The following is a 9,718-nucleotide window of genomic DNA, read 5'->3' as shown; positions in this document are numbered from 1 at the left end:
AGAGAGAGGGGGAGAGTTGGAGAGAGAGGGGGAGAGTTGGAGAGAGGGGAGAGTTGGAGAGAGAGGGGGAGAGTTGGAGAGAGAGGGGGAGAGTTGGACAGAGAGAGTTGGAGAGATGGGGGGAGTTGGAGAGAGAGGGGGAGAGTTGGACAGCGGGAGTTGGAGAGATGGGGGGAGTTGGAGAGAGAGGGGGAGAGTTGGAGAGAGATGGAGAGTGGAGAGAGAGGGAGAGTTGGAGAGAGAGGGAGAGAGGTGGAGAGAGAGGGGGAGTGGAGAGAGAGGCGGGGAGTTGTAGAGAGAGGGGGAGTTAAATATAGAGGGGGAGAGTTGTAGAGAGGGGGAGAGTTGTAGAGAGAGGGGGAGTTGTAGAGAGAGGGGGAGAGTTGGAGAGAGAGGAGGAGAGTTGTAGAGAGAGGGGGAGTGGAGAGAGAGGGGGAGAGTTGGAGAGAGGGGGAGAGTTGGAGAGAGAGGGGGAGTGGAGAGAGAGGGGGAGAGTTGGAGAGAGAGGGGCGAGTTGTAGAGAGGGAGGGGGAGAGTTGTAGAGAGAGGGGGAGAGTTGTAGAGAGAGGGGGAGAGTTGTAGTTAGAGGGGGAGAGTTGGAGAGAGAGGGGGAGAGTTGGAGAGAGGGGGAGAATTGGAGAGAAGGGGAGAGTTGGGAGATGGGGAGAGTTGTAGAGAGAGGGGGAGAGTTGTAGAGAGAGGGGGAGCGTTGTAGAGAGAGGGGGAGCGTTGTAGAGAGAGGGGGAGAGTTGTAGAGAGAGGGGGAGAGTTGGAGTTAGAGGGGGAGTAGGAGGGGGAGAGTTGTAGAGAGAGGGGGAGAGTTGGAGTTAGAGGGGGAATTGGAGGGGGAGAGTTGGAGAGAGAGGGGGAGAGTTGGAGAGAGAGGGGAAGAGTTGTAGAGAGAGGGGAAGAGTTGTAGAGAGAGGGGGAGAGTTGTAGTTAGAGGGGGAGAGTTGGAGAGAGGGGGAGAGTTGGGAGAGGGGGAGAGTTGGGAGAGGGGGAGAGTTGTAGAGAGAGGGGGAGAGTTGTAGAGGGGGGGAGAGTTGGAGTTAGAGGGGGAGTTAGAAGAGGAGAGTTGTAGAGAGAGGGGGAGAGTTGGAGGGAGGGGGGAGAGTTGGACAGAGAGGGGGAGAGTTGTAGAGAGAGGGGAAGAGTTGTAGAGAGAGGGGAAGAGTTGGAGAGAGAGGGGGAGAGTTGGAGAGAGAGGGGGAGAGTTGGAGAGAGAGGGGGAGAGTTGGAGTTAGAGGGGGAGTTGGAGGGGGAGAGTTGTAGAGAGAGGGGGAGAGTTGGAGTTAGAGGGGGAGTTCGAAGGGGAGAGTTGTAGAGAGAGGGGAGAGTTTGAATTAGAGGGGGAGTTGGAGGGGGAGAGTTGTAGAGAGAGGGGGAGAGTTGGAGTTAAAGGGGGAGTTGGAGGGGGAGAGTTGGAGTTAGAGGGGGAGTTAGAGGGGGAGAGTTGGAGTTAGAGGGGAGTTAGAGGAGGAGAGTTGGAGTTAGAGGGGGAGTTAGAGGGGGGGAGTTGGAGTTAGAGGAGGAGTTAGAGGGGGAGTTAGAGGGGGGAGTTGGAGTTAGAAGGGGAGTTAGAGGGGGGGAGTTGGAGTTAGAGGGGGAGTTGGAGTTAGAGGGGGAGTTAGAGGGGGGGAGTTGGAGTTAGAGGGGGAGTTAGAGGGGGAGTTAGAGGGGGAGTTAGAGGGGGGAGTTAGAGGGGGAGAGTTGGAGTTAGAGGGGGAGAGTTGGAGTTAGAAGGGGAGTTAGAGGGGGAGTTAGAGGGGGGGAGTTGGAGTTAGAGGGGGAGTTAGAGGGGGAGTTAGAGGGGGAGAGTTGGAGTTAGAAGGGGAGTTAGAGGGGGAGAGTTGGAGTTAGAGGGGGAGTTATAGGTTGGAGAGTTGGAGTTAGAGGGGGAGTTAGAGGGGGAGAGTTGTAGAGAGAGGGGAAGAGTTGTAGAGAGAGGGGAAGAGTTGGAGAGAGAGGGGGAGAGTTGGAGAGAGAGGGGGAGAGTTGGAGAGAGAGGGGGAGAGTTGGAGTTAGAGGGGGAATTGGAGGGGGAGAGTTGGAGAGAGAGGGGAAGAGTTGTAGAGAGAGGGGAAGAGTTGTAGAGAGAGGGGGAGAGTTGTAGTTAGAGGGGGAGAGTTGGAGAGAGGGGGAGAGTTGGGAGAGGGGGAGAGTTGTAGAGAGAGGGGGAGAGTTGTAGAGAGGGGGGGAGAGTTGGAGTTAGAGGGGGAGTTAGAAGAGGAGAGTTGTAGAGAGAGGGGGAGAGTTGGAGGGAGGGGGGAGAGTTGGACAGAGAGGGGGAGAGTTGTAGAGAGAGGGGAAGAGTTGTAGAGAGAGGGGAAGAGTTGGAGAGAGAGGTGGAGAGTTGGAGAGAGAGGGGGAGAGTTGGAGAGAGAGGGGGAGAGTTGGAGTTAGAGGGGGAGTTGGAGGGGGAGAGTTGTAGAGAGAGGGGGAGAGTTGGAGTTAGAGGGGGAGTTCGAAGGGGAGAGTTGTAGAGAGAGGGGAGAGTTGGAATTAGAGGGGGAGTTGGAGGGGGAGAGTTGTAGAGAGAGGGGGAGAGTTGGAGTTAAAGGGGGAGTTGGAGGGGGAGAGTTGGAGTTAGAGGGGGAGTTAGAGGGGGAGAGTTGGAGTTAGAGGGGAGTTAGAGGGGGAGAGTTGGAGTTAGAGGGGGAGTTAGAGGGGGGGAGTTGGAGTTAGAGGAGGAGTTAGAGGGGGAGTTAGAGGGGGGAGTTGGAGTTAGAAGGGGAGTTAGAGGGGGGGAGTTGGAGTTAGAGGGGGAGTTGGAGTTAGAGGGGGAGTTAGAGGGGGGGAGTTGGAGTTAGAGGGGGAGTTAGAGGGGGAGAGTTAGAGTTAGAGGTGGAGTTAGAGGGGGAGAGCTGGAGTAAGAGGGGGAGTTAGAGGGGGAGAGTTAGAGTTAGAGGTGGAGTTAGAGGGGGAGAGGGCCCTTCTGGCGAACATGTTTAGTTCTCTCATAAACATCTCATTTGATAAGAGTTAACAGCAGGACTTTATAACCCCACCCTTTGTGTATGCACACACGCATGTACACAGGAAAACACACACACATATGCGGGCATGCAACTACACACGCGCGCACACACACACGCAAACCACAGGCCACACACAACACAGGCTGGCTGCTTTGACACTTCCACGGACCACACACTGACTAACAGGCACACACATGGTACCCTAGGTCAGCCTTCTGACTAACACAGTCTGGGACCACACACACCACACACACGCATGGGACCCTAGATCAGCCTTCTGACTAACACAGTCTGGGACCACACACACCACACACACGCATGGGACCCTAGATCAGCCTTATGACTAACACAGTCTGGGACCACACACACCACACACACACGCATGCACACACGCAAGCATTCACGCACGCATGCACACACACACTCAGCCTTCCGCGTGACAACAATGACACTGGAGCAGCGGCCTCACACCCACTGTGTCCTGTCTCCTGTGTATGGTGTGCTGTGTGGACGGCTGTGACGGCCACTAGATAATCTACACAGTAACAGGCATGCCACATCAACAGGGCTGCTGCTTTGCACACACTACATGCCAAAGCCAACTCAACTCAGTCCCACCTCAGCCTAGATCGCACCAGACTCACCAGAAGATGAATGGCTGCGGCTTAGACACCATCAATCCCTCTAGGCTTTACAGTAACATACAGTTTAGCACTTATATGTCCAGTGTATTCATTTATATTATGCCATAATAACCATCCAAAGCGATTTACAGTCATGTGTGCATACATTTTATTGTATGGGTGTTCCCAGCGGGAATCGAACACACGATGGAAGACTAGAAGCTACCATTTGGAGCACTACATTGAAGTCGTTATTAGTATGCCCTTTATTTCCCAATTGGCCATCCCTGTCGATATCTAATCTGCTGTTTATTTGCATAGACACACCTTTGATGTGAACACAGATTGCTGGGTTCACACAAGAGAAACAGACAGAGAGGAGAGAACAGAGCAGGGGTAGGAGGGGAAGAGAAGTGAACAGGATATGTGGAGGGATGGAGGATGGAGGGATGGGTGAAGGGATGGAGGGCGGGATTGAGGATGGAGGATGGAGGGATGGGTGGAGGGAGGAAGATGGGATTGAGGGATATGGCAAAAATGCAGCGGTGACAAGTCTCATTGACAAGTCTCATTTTTAGCGTATTGCTTTTGATGCAATCTTGACACATTTGAGTAGTTCATTACGCAGCTGAATTATTGACTCTTGTGTATAGCATTCCCCCAAAAGAGCCACATTCATTATCAAATTGGCTGTGATTATTTAAATAAATGTAGATAGGCCTACAGTATTGCTGGGGGGAGAAAGTTAAGTCGGGAATACTTTCGCTTAAATCGCTCTGATTTCAAATATTCAAATTTGCGGATGATGCCCTTTGATGATGATGTGCATCTTAAGGCAGCACGTAGCCTAGCCCTAAATAGCGTTGGGTCTGTAACCGAAAAGTAAAATCCCCGAGCTGGTTCAAATCCCTGAGCCGAATATGTGAAAAATCTGTTGATATGCCCTCGAGCATACCCTAATTGCTCCTGTAAGTAGCTGGATAAGAGCATCTGCTAAATTACTAAAAATGAAGAAAAAAATGTCAGTTGGCATCGGGGTCAATGACAGTTGAAAAACATTTCCTGAGGTGATACAAATCATAGTTTTGAATTCACATAACTCTCAGGCGAAATTCAAGTAATGGTATGAGAAAAGGCACGGTGGAAAGTCGGATTTCCATCATTAAAAAAAAATATATTCTTTCGGTTATGACACGCGCTTGCGCGCGCTATAAAGTCAGCTCCTTCTAGTGCCGAGAAAATGTGAGCTCTGTGCCAAAATCTCAACATATACGCAAACTTTAAACAAAATGAGATCTGGTGTGAATGAAAAAAAGTCTCCATTTTAAGAGCTGAGACAAATTCATGTTTCTTTCGGCTTGGCACAACTTTGTTGGACTGCTCTGTTTACTCAAACATACAAGAGATACGTTTAATGTAAAAGAGAAATGGTCGATGATGACAATTGTAATAAAATAATGCTTCCATCCCACTGACTGGTGCCAACAAGAAAACTAATATTACTGATTTCTCTCTCTCTCTACTGTACTAGAATTGGCCAAAGTGACATTTACTTGAGGAGACCTACTGGTTGTGGGCCAGGACGAGCGAAGTCAGTCTCCGGGTAACTGGATACTTCATCGTGGATGCTGATCACTGTGTTTGGTCTCTTGATAATCTACGTATTTAGACCCTACTTGAGAATTTGGGAGCTAATAAGAATAGCTTTTAGTGTCATTTAAAACTATTGCCACAACTATTGCTTTTGACTTATTGATGGGAGCGACTGTTTACCATTTAGTCTGAAACGCGGCATTACTTCAACCCCTGATCGCATGTTGCCCGTATTGATTGCAAGAGGAAACGTAAACCTTTAATTGTATTGGCACCATTTGCGTTTTAAGGTTGCTTCCTGACTTACTTGCATGTTTGGTTGTCCGTGGCCTCCTACTGACAATGTCTCACAGAAGAAAAAAACGAGTATAATTGGTCTGCGCATGAGAGAGATGTGTAGGCCTTAGGGAGAGGCCTGTTAAGGATAGGATCAGACGACCCCCTCTGTGAAAATGAGAGACAGACTAGCCTACCTCCACTGTCACTGATGCCGTGTGGGATTCATACCTTTGTTGTATAAAGTTCATTATCAGTCTATACGTCTATACGTCCATTGGTATTGGAGGTATAGCTGTTGAATTCGGTGAAAGTATGATATGCCTAATACAGGATGAGATCGAAGTAGCTATGTGGAATATTATACAGGTAATAAAACATATATGCCCATACCATTACGTGTCTATTAGCCACTAATCAATCCATACATGATAAGATTTAAATCTAACAAATAGTATGCATGAATTTGTATTAACGCTAGAGTTTTAGGAATGACCTATACAGTTAGACAAGTGACGAAATGTTCTATTGGGTGAAGAGGAAACTGTTTAGGCTTCGGTAGCTGCTTCGCAGTCTAACTAGGTTGAGAAGAGCAAATTAGAAATGTGAAAATTATTCAACCACCTTTTGAGGAACGGCAGATCAATAGAAAGTGTTTGTTTATTATTCAATAGCCTACCAACGCGTTTTGGCATATAGCTTTTAATTAGGATGATTAGAAGACACATGATCGTATTATTATAGGCCTAAAATATTATATTAATTAGAATACATTTAATTATATTTAATATAGGTTTAAAATAATATAGGCTAATGTCCAACAAGTGACAACAAAACTAATTCGCTACATAATGACTACAGAATTTGATGAATTCATTAGTTAATATGTATCTTTTCATTAACTCCATGAGTGGAAATTCACGTAATTCTAAATTAAAAACGTGTCTGTTAATTTATAACTCAACTGACACCTTTCAAAAGGTAATGGCTCAGTCATTCAGTCATTAAAAAGTTAAACAAGAGAGTTCTAAGAAAATGCTAATCATGACGTAGTTCACAAAGTAGGCTACGTTGTGTGATTTTCCGAAGACAACAGTTAAGTCCAAATCTTCAATAAGGTTACATGTTAGTCAAAGTAAAAGACAACCTACATAAGCACACACACACACACACACAAATATAAAGAAATATGTTCCATTTTGGGACAAACACACGTTCGCGAGAGCAGCGCATGTCTCCTAACCTAGTCCTTTGGTGAATTGATAAATTATTCACTCAAACGATTATCTTTTCTGGGGCAAAAAGATTCACCATATGAGTCACCATAAACACTATAAAACCTCATCTCAAAAGTAGGCCTAAAACTTTACTCAGGCTGTTATTCAAAACACAAAATACACTGGATACGTTAAAAAAGAAGCACGTGCAACCCGGCCTATGCAGGAAAGTGAATTAATGATTTGTAATTTGAAAGCGTTTACTCGATGGAGACATAACAATATGGAAGAGTAACCTGTGGCATTACAGGGCCAAATCTACTCTAAACGATGTGTTTCTATTGATACATTCTCAGGAACACTGAACAACCTGGGTTTTAAACTAAATTAAATTCCAACGATGGGCAGCACAGAAAGAAAATGGAATTTGTGTTTTACATAATCTATTTTTGATTGATAAATATCACCCCTTATAACAACCATGGAATTTTCAAAATACCTGTTTTCACTTTGACAATGAAGAAGTATGCCGTTTCACCGGCTGAAAATGAGCACAATCCTACATGTAAAAAGTAGTCAAACATTAAAAAAGAAGATATCTTGGCCAGATCGCAGTTGTAAATGAGAACTTGTTCTCAACTAGCCTACCTGGTTAAATAAAGGTGAAATAAATGTTTTTTAAATTAAAAAAAGACCATGCATAGCTAGAAGTGTATCCCTCGTTTTCCCCTCGTCTACTATAGGGACATTCGTCTGACCTTTCTTATGCACGAGTCACATCAATCAGATGAAACCGAATGATAGGCTACATGTCGGCATATGTGAAATCATTATTATAGAAATTGCTTGATAATCATGAATTGTTATAGTTAGTAATCATATTATTATTTATCATTCGGCTATAGGCTAACATAATAATTGTCATCATATTATTACATTGGACTATTAATATAATAGGTTCCTAATAATACTAATACTAATACTAATAATATAATTAATTATAATAATAATAATCGTTTAGATCGTTTAGTCTGGTGATGAAATATGTGACCAAATAGATTGTTATATGGATTAAGTCGCCGAAAAACTCACCATAAACAACATATCGTTATAGGCCTATTAATAATTCCATGAAAATGTTAAACCAATAGTTTAGCCTATCGATCATTTTAGCAATCTGATAACAAACCCCAGATTGGCTTTTTACACCTGAGCACAACACGTGATTTCTCTTTCTCATAATCGACTGCATTACTGCATAACACAGCTGCTGCTCATGTCTGGTCCGCAAATATATACAGCATTATGGCTTATTACAATTCATGTGAAATAGGTGGAAACGGTGAGTTGTGACTATGGAACACCTCTGACTTGTACTCACTGCTTATGGAGTGTCTGTACCTCTGCTGGCCGTTGAGGAGGCTCTGTCCATTGATTAAAAGTATTGAATCCAGGGTTGGGCTGCGTCGGATCAACGACGGGCGGAAATCGGCTAGGGTCGGTGGGCTGGACACAACTTCGTTCTCCGAGCGAGTCCGAGAGAAAGCGGAGGATGGGTGACAAGGGTAGACAATGTTGGCTTATTGTCTGTGTGAGAGAGTGTATGCCTCAGCGAGAGAGAGAGAGAGAGGGAGAGAGAGAGTGTCTCTTTCGCACCAGACCAGTGCGTCGAGGAGGCTTGCTTGAGCGCTAAATCCTACTGGAGCTCTAGCCGCTGCGTCTCGCGGCGCAGAGAACCTTGTCAATCCGCACAGCTGGAGTCGTTTGATCGCACGTCGTTTCAGTCGTCACGGGTTAGAGAAGGCCGAGGCACACATCTGCCCTCCTTTGAACTCGTGGCTGCTTCACCAGCGGGAACAAGGAAAACACAAAACGCATCATAACCAGGAAAATTGTAACAACAGGCAAAACAACCAAGTTCCTCAAACAAAAGAAAAATGGACCGAAATCACAGTGTCTGCGACACAGATAATGTCTGAACTGAAGAAAACTTGATATCCGCCAAACGGTTACAGTTTCGCGGAGAGCAATCTGATTGTGTCACGTTCAATCAGTCCCGTGTCAACCGGCGCGCTAACTTACAGGCTGGCTCATGGAAGAGGGAGGCGAGAGGCAGAGAGGCGTGGAGAGAGACGGAAGCGAGCGCAGGGGAGAGGGGAGGAGGCATCAAAAGTAATTTGGCCTATTCCTTCCTTGGTGTCTTGCGTAAATCCAACTAATGTAAAAGTCATAATATTTTGCATTTATTTGGCTTTTTCCTTTCAAACATCAGATTTGGCGAGACTGTGCGCCATTGCCATTCACATATTTGATTTCTGATACAATGTGTGCCTGTGTCAGATACAAATTATGTCATTACTGATAATTAACAACAATGAATAGTAAGCCTATCATCAGAGTAGATTGGTAGGCAGATGATATACAAAAGGGTGAGGTTTAAGTCCATGCTCAACAACGATATCAGTAGTCTAATAAACGTGGACTAAATAGCCGTCCCTGCTTCTGCCCGTCTGTTTTATTAGATGTCTTGTGTAAATACAACAGGAGTGCACTGTCAGGTGAAACCAGTTAATAATAAACCACATTCTTGATAGACAGGCAGATGTCACTGGCTTTTAATACATAATGAGGCCAAATTGTTTTGTGTGGACCTCTCGTTGAGGTCCTTATGTCAGGACGACCTCGGCGCTCTATGTAAAACGAGAGAGCCACAGAAAACAGTCTGTCCTAAATATTTGATAAGCTCTGTTTTATTTTTGTTGCAGGCTCTGATATGTTTACGGTCACTTTCAATAGCACACGGTGTGATGGTTATGAAAAACGTATATGCCACTTCATGGTTGGCAGCCTGGCACTATGGAAGGGTTAACTTTGCTGTCTGCCTTTACTTTCTGTCTCATTGCCCACCTTGGAACACACTGATTGAATAAACGTTGTTTCCACGTCATTTGAACCAACGTGGAATAGACCTTGAATTGACATCTGTGTCCAGTGGGTCAAGACTCAAATCCTTCAGATTAAATTGGATATT

This window comes from Salvelinus namaycush, chromosome 19, assembly GCF_016432855.1.
Source record: "Salvelinus namaycush isolate Seneca chromosome 19, SaNama_1.0, whole genome shotgun sequence".
Lineage (NCBI taxonomy): Eukaryota > Metazoa > Chordata > Actinopteri > Salmoniformes > Salmonidae > Salvelinus > Salvelinus namaycush.
This window is presented reverse-complemented; position numbering follows the sequence as displayed.